General features: G+C 31.4%; 1 protein-coding gene across 1 annotated transcript in view; it reads left to right on the plus strand.

Moving 5' to 3' along the window:
* Positions 1-13376, plus strand: part of LOC145329684 (netrin receptor UNC5B-like) — a 153825-nt gene that overhangs the window by 17222 nt on the left and 123227 nt on the right. The window contains exon 2 of the mRNA XM_080174044.1: positions 6176-6239. The gene's annotated coding sequence lies outside the window, so the exon portion shown is untranslated. The remainder of the gene's footprint in view (positions 1-6175; positions 6240-13376) is intronic.

The raw sequence follows: 13376 nt of genomic DNA on the forward strand, positions 1-13376 counted from the left end.
TTTTTTTTGTACAAAATTTATAGATGAAGAGTAAGGGACCTAATAAAAGAAAAAAAAAATTTTGCACTAAGTTTTTTTGCAGGCCAATAATCCTGACAATCGCTGATTTCTGTATTCTTATTTGTTGTTCACAAGTTTCATATTTGAAATTAATGTTCTTTTTGACTTGCCAATAAGTTGTTGGCAAAGATAATGTTACATTGATAAGCCAATGGCAGATAAATTAACCCTAAGTTCAAACAAAAAGCACAAAATTTTGTCTGAAAAATTATATTAAACTTTGCAACCCTGACCAAAAACCAGAAAGAGTTTGTGCATTCTTCTAGGGATCTAAGGGATAAGACAATGGACAATAAATTGATATACATTCTCAATGATAAATTAAGATTTTTAGTTGAAAAGTTTCGACACTACTAGTTTAGAACCAACAAATTATATTTTTTGAGCCAACGAATGCGATATTCTTGTTATAAAAGTTTGGGTACCTGTGCAATTTAATGGCCATTGTCCCCATCCTCCCTGGTTTTTCCTCTATCTTATCCAAAACTACCTAATGGTCCTACAAGACAATAATATTCGGTAATATACTCTCAGAAATATTTTTTTTCAATTTTGAAAAAATTTGGACTTTCAACTTGATGAATCAAATATTCAAATTCAATAAAAGTCCCCAAAGTTTTTAAGCCAACGAAAAAGAAAATTTCAATATAAAACTTTGGGGACTAGTGTAATAAACAGCCTATTGTCCCCTCCCTTCCAGCATATATAAGATCTATTGTCTTTTTCTGATCAGGAATACAAAATATTTATCAATTCTAGAGAGGGGACAAGTATTCTATATTTTGTTATAATAAGTACTAAGTAGTAAGTTTTTTTCTGTGTCCGTTTTTTTTCACCAACACGAATAAATTGACTTCTCCTTTTTACATAGGAAGCTTCTCATAGGTAATCAGGTTATTTCAATGTAGAGAAATATACCTGAAACAACATTTATCTTAAAGCAATACCAAAAATAACCACATTCTATTCCAGTATAATAGTCCATGTTTTTGATAAAACGTTGACAATAAAGCAATATTTAGATATCACACGTGTTCAAAGGATAAGTCAATGAAATATAAATTTGATTTTTCTTTCAGAAGTAAACCAGGACAAATATATCTCTTGTAACGCAGCCATAAAAAGGAAATTTTGGCAGAAATGAACAATAATAGTTTTAAAATATGTTAGGTACTTTCATTTAATTTTAATTTGAAATTTTCAAATTTTTTTTAGATTCTTTATTAAATGATGTAGCTTTGCTAATAAGTAATACCTACTCTAGGTATATATTAGCTACGTTACGACAAATACAAAATTATATTTTTTTCCAATTTTCCTATTCCTAAATCCCTTGTATCTATAACACAATGTTAAGATAGTGTCAAATAGTGATTCCTTATAATTCTTTCAACAATATTCTTCTAGTACGCTTAGAATATTTTAAAAAGCGATGCTTGTCTATAATTAGGGTCCGTCCGTGCGTCACAGATAACTAGCTCTTTTCGTTATTTTAACACATTAGGATTGTCAAACTTTGCGTGATAATTCCAATAACAATGAGGTACGATTTAGGAAGTGTATAAATTTTTGTATAGATTATTTATGTCTCAAGAAATAACCCTATATAAGTGTCCTAGGTAATATTAACTGTTTTCGCATCGTATTATTAACAGCTTTTCGCGGATATTAAAATGAAAAATTATAAGATTAAAACCAGTTTCTTTAGTGCCGAGGCTTTGAAGCCATACTCGATTTTTTTTGAACGAAAACTTAAAATTTTCTGCAGTCTTATTACTGGTATTCATTTAGAAAGTAGACATGACAACGTACACAACTGACAAACCAACAGACCAAAGCTTGCATAGTTGCTGCGCTACTGAAAATAATCAATGGTCAAAAATAGGTTTGACCTGAAAGTAATCAAAATATTAGAAAAACTCTTTCCATATTTGGTGGCAGGGAGAGGCAACTGATGATAATTTTTTCTTACATACCCCCAAAGTATTGAAGTTTTGTCAGTGACGTCCAAGCTTTTTATTTCGAGGGAGGTAAATTGAGGAAATTAAAAAAGTTTGAGGGGAGTAATCTAATGCATTTTTTTAAAATTTTGAGAGGGGTAAAATGAGGAGTTTCAAAATTTAAGTGTGGTAAACACCCCTTTACCCCAACCCTTGGATGTCTAGGAATTGTGCCTTGGTTTCTATTTACTGTTGGGGGGTTTTAATTGGTAGAGATTGACATAGCCACGAAAAAGAAGTGTAGCCATTATTATCTTCAGATTACATATCCCCTGCTTAAATCACCCTTTTCATGGTCCATATAGCATACTAAAGAACGCCTATATATGTGTGGAATCAAAATTAATTTCTTCCATAAGAGAATTAATATAACCCCCCTTCATTCCAGGGACACGGGATTCCTAGATATTACATACAGAGGATTTATTACACTAGTCCCATAAGCTTAGAAATAACATGTTCTTATTCGTTGGCTGCACAACTTTGTGGACTTTAGCGAATTTTGATTGGTTGATTCGTTAAGTTGAGTGTTCAAACGTTTCAACATTGTATTGTATATCATCATTGGGAAAGTACGGCCATTGTTTTATTCCTTTAGATCCCTGTCAAAGGACTAACATATTTATTATTAGATCCTAAATTTTCATGAGAGCTTTGTAACAGGTTTTAGGCTCCTGAATTCTTATTTTAAATAAAACTTTGAGGCTATGGGAGAAGCGAGGATAAATAAATATATTTTTCTTTTTTTGATGGCCACTAGTCCCTGGATTATTATATTTCCCTTTCTCGCTTGGGTCAAGTTCTATTGTCTCTATCTCAGGGGTTAAGGTTTCAGTAAATTAGTAAAAAAAAACTAGAGTACCTGTAAGCTTGCCTGCGTACCGTCATGTAGGTGACTGGTTCGAGTCTGGACCACACAGTGTCATACTAGAGACGTTAAAAAAGAACAATAATAGTTCCTTTAGAGTAATGTCTTGGTCCGTAAACAGGAGTAACTCATTACCATGCAATTGCACAGTTATGACTTACAGACAAAAGTGTTGGTTGTCTGCTGGGTATTATTATAACGTTGCACCTTAGTCTTAGTTATCAAGTTACATCTTTTTGGGATCCAAGGCATTCCCACTACTTTACTATCAGAAACGACTCATGCACATATAAGTTTTTATGATTAATTTTCCTTTTTTTAAAAACCTTCTTCCTTAATTTAGATACTAATTTTCTTCCATGCCACATCCCTTTATCACCGAACATTACGTCTTATGGGAATGGCCATTCATTGTTTTATTTGTTATTCAATCCAAAGCTTAATAGTGATTCCAATCTACTTACAAATAACATCAATCATTAAAAACTCCCTTATTCTAATTAAATAAGAGGGAGGGTGAAACTTATGAAACAACCACAAGGAACTTTGTTTAAAAATATAGATCACTGTGACTTGCATGGCAGTTTTTAAATATGGTATAAAAACTATGTAATTAAACGGCTGCCGCCAAAAATATATTATCGGCTTCACCCTTATGGATAAGACATGACAGAAAATAGGCGAAACCACCGCAAGACGTAAATTTAATATTATAATAGCCTAAAACCATCCCAGGACAAATGTTTCTCTAAATGGAAAACTCTATCGGTTCATATTTTTATTAATCATTACGATATTGACCCCTTATGTACATTATAAAGTATATTTAGTGTCTAAAATCTTTGAAAAAATGGATAACCATTAAAATTAATCTAAAAATTCCAATCTTAAAATAATACTTAATTATTGTATTTTTCAATAGATATTAAACTCATCAAAATTAAATTGATTTCAAAGAGGGGTACGGTGTATGAACTGCTTTTTTTCTATCATATACACATTGTTAGGCTTAATTATTTTTTAGCAAAAACAAACGTCTTTTTAATTGCACAGCCTCTTTATAAGTAGGATATCATTATTTAATGACAAAATTGTGCTTATACTTAAGTTGAAAAGGGCTTTATGATTGTATTTTGGTTAAACATATCTACATTTTTACTTTTTAAAACTTCGTTAGCGGCTACGCCCCTAGAAGCCTCTAGTGTCATTTAAAAGGTCGGGTGGCACTTTTTTATATTGGAGATTTCTCTTTGGGACAGAGGTACCCTCCTGCCTAATAGTTGTAAACCTTCCCTAGACCTATGTGATGCTTGCTTACAAAGAAGAACCATATCAAAACACACAGACAGACACACTAACATTTTGTTACTTTTAAATAAAGAATATGTCCTTACCTGCGCTCCTGTTGGTCATAATTGTTCTTTTAGGGATAATATTTAATATAAGTATTTTTCAGTTAGTTATAGAATGATTAATCAATATAGTGTAAAAAAACAAGGACATCTTATACCATTATTGGTGAATATGTTGCTTTCCCTCAAATTGTCGATTGAGAACCGAATTCTCTCCTTCCCCCTTATTATTTGTTAAATGAAAATGGGGTTGGGGGGTGTTTTCTCTTATGCCCTTCCCCAGTGGGGCCTCTACCTACAAGTCAAATAATATTTATCAATAATATATTTTATGCGAATACCAACTTTTAATGATTCAAATGATTGCTTGGCTTTTGATTGATGCCCGTTTTTCTGCTGTGACATTTCTCGTATTTTTTTACGCATCTGACTCAACATATTAGTCACTTTTTGGCAGTTTAGGCCAATACACATTATGCTAATGGAAAATGTAGTTTTTGAGTAGCTGCGACAATAAAAAACATAAAATCATCCCTAATTATAGACGCCATAAAAAATTGAATGGGACCAAAAAAATATGGTTTTCAGTGTTTAGTATAATTTTACAACCTACCCTAAATTAAAAACAAAAGTTCAAAAAAGTTAAAAGTCACATTTTTTGTACTTTTTTCATGATGTTTTTTTAGTTTTTTTTTAATAATGTTGTATATCAAGTTATATAAATGCAACCAAAACAGGCCTTTACAAATACGGTCCTCTTATGATATTTGTGAACTAAGTTTTATATTTTTTCCCCAGCGAAATTAGAAATGTTAATTTGATTAACATACTTACCGTAATTCTTCAAATCTGTGTTAATTTCTTGAAATTAATATTCTTGAAAAACCCGCAAAAAGTTTAAGACAGCACAAAAATGTCAAAATTGGGTAAACTCATTATCAAGAATGGCATCATCTATAAGCTTTGTCGTGGAAAACGTTGTGCCTGTTCTGGGCCGAGGCATTCCCACTAATCTTACAATTACTGACGTGAATCTGACAAGCAGCAGTAGGTAAAACTTCTAAAGTATTAAATGTTGACTCTGTTTTGGCTGAGATTCAAACCTATCACCTCCCCAACAATTACTAAGCACATTACTCCAATACAAATCAAATTAAATAGTAGCTACGCTGCATAAGATATCAAATAATGAAAACTTAAATTTTTTAAATTTATTTTAGTAAAAACACTATTTGTAATAGAAATCTATGTTAATAAAAGATGTTTTTAGAGTCTTTCTTAAATAGTTCACTATCTAGCTAAGAAAGGTTAACAAAGGCTTGTAATTCTAATGTGATTCTATAGCATTTGGTAATCATTGAACCAGCTTAGACTCTTGAAATGGTTTTGATGTGTAATACGTTCAGAGATATTTGCGGTTAATTCATGGACTTGTAACTGGAAGATAAATTAATCTTTCCACCAATGTTGTAGGCATTGATAACCTAGGGTGGGTTTAAAGGGGTGTTTACTCCCCTCAAACTTTGAAACCCCTCATTTTACCTTCTCAAATTTAATTAAAAGGATTAATAATTTAATTTCCAGTATGGCTTCGAAACCAAGTAATATCCGCTGAATTAGAACTGGTGCTCAGCCATACTGACCATTTTTGATAATAGAATACAAATCATAAAATTAATACCAGTTTTGTTAGCCCGTGATCTGACCCTTAGGGGCTAATCAGACTTGTGTTAATCATATAATTTTACTGAAAAATGTCTAAAAGCAATGCAGATATTACGATTCTAATACTATACTACAACTGCAATTAGAAGACCTTAATTATAGAAAATCTTTTTTTCAGAAAAAAAAGAATTAGTTTTAGAAGATTTATTAACAATTTTCCTTTTTTACAGGTCTGTGAACGTTAGAAAAGAGTTGGGGATTTCATTGCTAGTGGTTTCACAATGAATGACTTAGGTAAGAGATTTTTCTTTTTTCAAAGTGGGTAGCCCTGACCATAGGGGGCATCAACCCGCGCAGGGGGTTTTTTCAAAATTTAACCTAAAATTAAACTCAAATTATTTAAGACTCACAAAAATAAATCAATAAAAGTTAAAACATTGATGTATAATTGAGACAACCAACTGGCCCAAGTGGTGGAGACCCTTTTCGTCTGCTAGCATATTGCTTTCTGGTCTTTTAAAGGAACTTATCTGTGTTTTTTTTTATTTCTGACGCTATTAGCTGATTTCAAAAACCCAATGTAAAATTGGAACCTTCAGACTTATCACATCATGCTTTTAAAAAAGTAATGGAAAGATAATAAAGAAGATAAGTTGAAGTCATAACAGTTTTTCTCAAAGTGAACTATCATCCCTGTTTATTTATCTATTTATCTATATCTATCTATGAAAAATTGTGGTCACAGAACGTATTGTATGTTAAACAATATTATGGCAAAAAAGTCCATAAATTTATCCTTAAATACATCTATACTGACTTTTATTTTGTAACAAAATTTAAACAATTTTTGCCTGAAGATTTGGTGAGGTTAATGAAAACTGAACTATATTTATAGAGAGAATAATCTTTTTAAAATTGAAAGTTTACAATTTTAACTTAAATTATCCTCTATTTCCAGAATTTCAAATTTAACTATATTGCTGGATCAGTAATTCTCTTATTGTTTTAAGTCTAAATAATTTAAAATCAAGCTTTTAGTTTTTAGAAACCTTTCAAGGAAAAAGTATTTTAGAATTGTGAATTGATAAATTCTATTTTTTTAAAAAGCTCTGTGAACATGAATAAAATAAAATGTTAAAAGAAAATCTTGCATTAACCTCTCTACGTACATTGTAATAGTTTCATGGGCCACACTGGGGATACCTTGAATATTTTAAATGGCATTTATCGTTATTTTTTGTTTATTGACTAATTTAGAAGAAAAACAAGGATGTAGGAATGTAAAACGAGAGAAAATATTATGCTTAAACTTATTTTTGGTGGGGGTAAAATGAAGGGTTTCTAAGGTTGAGGGCGATTAACACCCCTTTCCATACCCCCTCCCCTAGGACGTCTTTATGCGTTTTTTTGGTAAATTTAAGTTGGTTAAGACCCACAGGATAGCTTTATATATGTTCTGTAAGCTTATTTCACGTAAATGAATGCTTTCTTTATCTGTTGTTTTCCACCATTCAAAAAAAATTAATGCCTATTTTGTATATCAATATAGCATTATATTCTAAAAACCATACATTCTCTTTTGGTGAAGTTTCTAATGATGGAAAAGTATAAGGCAAAGCATTCTTAATGAGAATGATAAACATATACTGAAAACGAAGTGTTTCGCCATTAGAGTAAAAAAAAATAGAGGAAGAAGGGGTTAAAGACAGCTTCTACCAATAACGAAATTAATTCGGAAAAAAATCACGAAACCTATACGTGTTTTTCAGCTGTCGTTGGGGGGCAACACATCGTAAAATTGACGACCTCTCCATTTGCCCCCCAAATATTATTTTAGATTTATTTTGCTTGTTGGTTATACCTATTCCTGGGTTAAAGAACTTAATATCCCCTTCCCGAGGATCCTGCGCCGACTTTGAATTGGGTCTGAAAATCAACCAGTAGTGTCGAAAATAATATAACACAGCCAAGTCGCTACAAAAAAGAACAGAAAACAATTTGTAAGCAAACGAAAAGGTTTTTAACAGGGGGATCCAGTTAGTTGCCTGGTTGTACATCTATACTAATGATTTATCGTTTAGCTTTCCATTTACCGAAAAAAAGTTCCAATATTTTCTTTCTAGCACCTTTACATCGTGTGAACCAAGTTAAAAGAGGAAGCTTAAACTTACAATTTGAATTTGTAGAATTATTGTCATACAAAATCTACAATTTTTTGGGTTTAAAGTAGCAAAACCTATCAATAGAATAAGATGCCCACATTTTCAAACGATATTGGTTGATTATGCTTTAGCATATAAATATTTTGATCATGGAAAAAAACGTCGTATTTTCACAGTAGCTTTTGATATGTTATTTGAGGTTAGGTTAGATAAATGTTAATGAGTTAGTGCCCCCCACAGAGGCTAGAAATAAAGTAAAAGCTACTGTGTAAATACGACAAAGACCGCTACTTCGTTTTCTTTCTATGATCCAAATATACAACTTTTCTAATACCATATTTTTTTAAAATCCTAATTTTCTTAATGCTAAAGTTATAATATTGTCTGAAACATAGAAACATATCTCAAATATATATTTTACCTCTCAATTCAAATGTAAATTTGACGCTTAAATTTCAGAAAATCTCGCGTCAGCAATTTTTAGTAGCGCAGCTACTCTGTAACTTTTATGTCCGCTTTCCAACACGAACAAGTGAGGGTGGTGGTATGTGTAATGTTACCCAGTGATCTAAAGGGATAAGACAATGGCTGATAAAGTAATGTACAACCAAATGATGATACACAAAATTTACTCCTTCTCTAGATTATAATTAGTGGTTGAAACGTTAGAACACTCAACTTAATAAAACAATCAATCAAAATTCAATAAAATCCCAAAGTAGTTAAACCATCAAATAAGAAAACTTTAATTTAAAACATTGGGGACTAGTGTAATAAACAGCCCATTGTCCCTTCTCTCTCTGAAAGTTACCTTATTCAATACTTTTCTCTTCGTGATTACTTTTTTACGTCACATGTGCTGATTGCATTTGACGGAAGAATTTTACTGTACTTGCTATTTCTGCGCTACCTATAGACAAAACTGTTCTTGTTTGACATTTTTACATGACTTTATTAAGATAATATCTAAAAGGTATAATTCTATTAGCATGTAAAAAGCTTTTCTAGATTGAATTTTTTGATAAAATAATAAATTTTTTCCTGACAAAAAATATTTTTTTCCGGCATTTTCCTGTAAACAAAAATAGAATAAAAAGCTAAAGCACATATTCTAATCTTATATGAAAATTATATATGATTTTAAAGAAAAATCTTAAAGCAACACGCAGACAAACATCTTAATACTTTGTGAATGTGAATGATCATATGATTAGAATTAGTCACAAAATGAAACAAAAAATTCAAATTTTGAACTATATCTTTTATATTCATTTTTCCTTCATGGGAAAGTAAAAAAGGAATGCACCGAAAATTAGGTAATTTTTCAGTCATACTAAAAAAGGTATTAAAAAAAAGAAGGATAAAGTGCCACAAATTTCACCCTCATATTCAAATTTTCTAGACCCAACGGGGTGTTCTAACCCCATGTGAATCTTTTAACTCTTACAGGGCTAGTTCAATGACAGACAAATTCTATTTCTTTAGGAAAAACTACAATTTTCTGTTTTACTTCTTCATATATGTTCGTCTATTAACTTTATTGGGAAATAACAACAATTTTAAGCGTTCACAAATACAACAAGAACAAAAATATGAGAAATTAGCAGAGGCATAATTTTACAGTAATGTTATATCGCCTTTCCCTCTAACATTTTAAAATTTAAAATCCATCAATAAACAAAGGAACAAGTTTCTGTGATATTAGATATTTAGGGAACCAAACAATAGTAGAGAGACAAAAATTCTCTTTTTCACTGGTCCCTAAATTTTTCATATTCCCCTTACTCAGGCTTTTTTCCCTCAAACCCCTAGTAATGCCCTATTTACAATTGTATTACTTTTTGTTTTGCCTTTTTTTTTTGTGCTGAGCGAAGCTACTCTTAGGCTGTATTTGTACGTTGGTCGTTCATTGCTGTGTTATATTGCAGGTTTTAATAAAATCTTAAATCAGTAACACATAGGGATCTTTAGTTGTAAGACAATGAACGATATTTTGATGCACAGTGTACATCCCCAATGAAGATAAACAAAAATACCCCATTTTACCTAAAAATTAATGGTTGAAAAGTTTAATCATTGCTTGTTTTGTATTTAATCAAGAAAGCTAATGTTAAAAAGTATGACTTAAAATTTCAGAATTTTATATATAATAATTAAAATAAGGAGTTCAATTATGAGCATGGCTAAGCTTTTTATTGGCTTAATCCTCCTTGTTGTTATCTACAAAACAGCCCCTGTATAATTTTTCAAATAAGAAAAAAGTATTTGTATATATGTTTTTTTATATTTAAAAAAGTTATAAGGCCATAGAGGGTTATTAGATGGCTAATATAATGATAACTTCTGTCCACTTTTTTTACCCCTTTCCCTCCACTCCTACTGTAGATGCGAACTGATTAATAAATGAGGACCCCGGAGTAACTAAATTTCCCGTGTCACAATATCCCCGTTTTCTAAATCCATTCGAAAAAGCTAAAACCACCCCCACCATTCGTTTAAAAAAGATTTAAAATTTTCTCCAGTGCAAGTTTTAGAAAGCACTTTGGGTGAAGATCAATTTATTTATTTTGGACTTCTAATATCTCTATTAGAAAAAGCCATGCTATGCATGTGAAAATAACCTAGCACATTTAGATAGAAATCAAAGGGACAGGGCTTCAATATATATCTGAAGAAAATTTATCTTCATTTAAAAAGTAACAGGGTGTGTGTCTTATATAGACAAAATTAACACATGAAACGCCCTTCCATCAATTGCCCCAAGAGCCCTCTAGTCCGTCTATCTGTCTGTCCGTCCGTCCCTTAAGATCTCTGTAACCACTGCACCGATCGGATTCTACTCTTCAGGGAATATATTTTATTGGGGGGTGGGACGCTTACAACCCCCCCCCCCTAAGAAAACACCAAAAATCCCCCCCATTTTTTTTGTTTTAAATGTGATGGTTGTTTTTTTTTAATTACCTCTTGGCAGAGCGAAGAGAGGGGCAGGGGCGAAGCCGCTAGTATTATATATTGCAGTAGGATTTTTAAAAATGTCCATCAAGATCCTGCTAACTGCTGGACAGATATAGTTCTTCATTTTAGAGAATCATTACATGGTTTTTGGCAATTTTACTACTCTCCGTCTCCTAGATGCTAGGGTTGCAATTGCCAGATATGTAGTAAAAGACAGACAAACTCTAATCTTTTAAAAATGTCCATCAAGATCCTGCTAACTGCTGGACAGATATAGTTCTTCATTTTAGAGAATCATTACATGGTTTTTGGCAATTTTACTACTCTCCGTCTCCTAGATGCTAGGGTTGCAATTGCCAGATATGTAGTAAATGACAGACAAACTCTAATCTTTTAAAAATGTCCATCAAGATCCTGCTAACTGCTGGACAGATATAGTTCTTCATTTTAGAGAATCATTACATGGTTTTTGGCAATTTTACTACTCTCCGTCTCCTAGATGCTAGGGTTACAATTGCCAGAAATGTAGTAAAAGACAGACAAACTCTAAAGTTATTTAGAGTTGCCTTGATGTAAAAAAGAATATTTAAGAAGCATTTAACCAAATAAAGAATTTTAAGACGCAATAGAAATTCTTAAATTTTTATACCTCTTAAAGGTGGTCAAATGACAAATCTCCAACAACAGAAGAAAAGAAAAAGTTATTGAAACAGAAAGTCTGAAACTTGTCCTATTATATAAAGTCGTAATATTTTTTTTCTTCTGAAGATTAAGATTTCCATAACTACTGAACTGATTGAGTTCTCCTTTTAAGGGAAGTTTTCTATAGAACCTAGCATAGTTTTAGGCCAATTAGTTTTTAGATTTAAGCTTTTGGATGGTTAATTTAAGACCCGTTTTGAATACAGATTCATAGATGTCAATCTTTACAATATCAATGCTTTGCTTATAACGTATTATTTTGCCTTTCCGTGAATTACGCCAGATATTTACACACTTTTGAATAAATATAATTTCTCTGGGGCTATTGGAGATAGATGATGAGAATTGTTTTAGAAAATTCCTATAATTCTCTTTGTCTGTCTGTCTATAGGTATGTGAAATAAAATTATAACTACTTTTGACTCCATTGATCCCTGTAGAAAAAAAAATAAAACATACGTAGTTCAATATGTTAAATGTTAAAGCTATTTTAAACAAGAATAATTATAAGAAACTCCGGCGCTATTATTCTTGTTTTATAGAAAAGAACAATATACTACTGCACAGCATTAATAGGAATTGATTTCCAGTAAGGTTTGAAACCGAGTTCTGAGCCTCACTGAATATGATGTATAGCATCGTATTACAGACAATATTCCACGACTGTTAAAATTAAAATCAATAACAGTTTTTCATTTTAAAATCCATGGAAAGCTGTCTATAGTACGAAGCAAGTTTTTAGGTTTGGGTTAATAAAGTCTTGAATGGATTTAATTTTGTTGGGTAATCTACTTAATTCAGCTATTACAAAATTAACCAGTAAGCATTTAATAGACACATAAGACAGACATACGGACTTAGCATATGTATAGTGATGTGTATTGTATAAAATTGTATTGTAAAGGTATATTTTCTAGATTTTATCTACCCCTCTCTTTGCTTCACAAAGTGTGGCGCTGAAAAAGCAACGTTTTATTTTACTAGAATCTGTGCACCACAGCCTATTTAGTTTAAGTCAATGACGGGAATTTCTCGGCTTCTGTTTTAGATAGTATTATGAATTTCAAGAAGTATCTTAGTATCTACTCTATAACTATTGACTATGACTTTTTTGAAAGGGAATATTTTCTAGATTTTATCTACCCCTCTCTTTGCTTCACAAAGTGTGGCGCTAAAAAATCAAAGTTTTATGCTTTTACTGACTTTTAAATGTATGTTTACTAGCAGCTGTGCACCTCAGCCTTTTTTTTGGCTTTGATTAAATACTAAAGTAATAGGACGTCTCTATGTCTAATAAGGTCTTGTAAATAGCTCCTTTCTTTAAAAAAAAACCCTAGGAGGTTAGGATTTAAGTCAATAAAGTGATTTTCTCAGTTTCTGTTTAAGATAGTACCTATAATAAATATTTTAAAAATATTTTATGTACAATTACATAGTATCTTATGAATTTAAATGGTTTTATAGATTGTCTGTTTAACTGTCTGTAAAAGAAGTGAACCTGTCCCAACTTTAAATTAAAGAAATTTATTTTTTTGGGGGGTGAAGCAAATTTTTTTCAGGGATTATTTTCCTTGTGACGTGGTTAAACCAAAATAGTTCCCTGGACCTATGA

Source organism: Acartia tonsa, chromosome 10 (genome assembly GCF_053477335.1).
Source record: "Acartia tonsa isolate MP-2025a chromosome 10, ASM5347733v1, whole genome shotgun sequence".
In the NCBI taxonomy this organism is placed as follows: Eukaryota; Metazoa; Arthropoda; class Copepoda; order Calanoida; family Acartiidae; genus Acartia; species Acartia tonsa.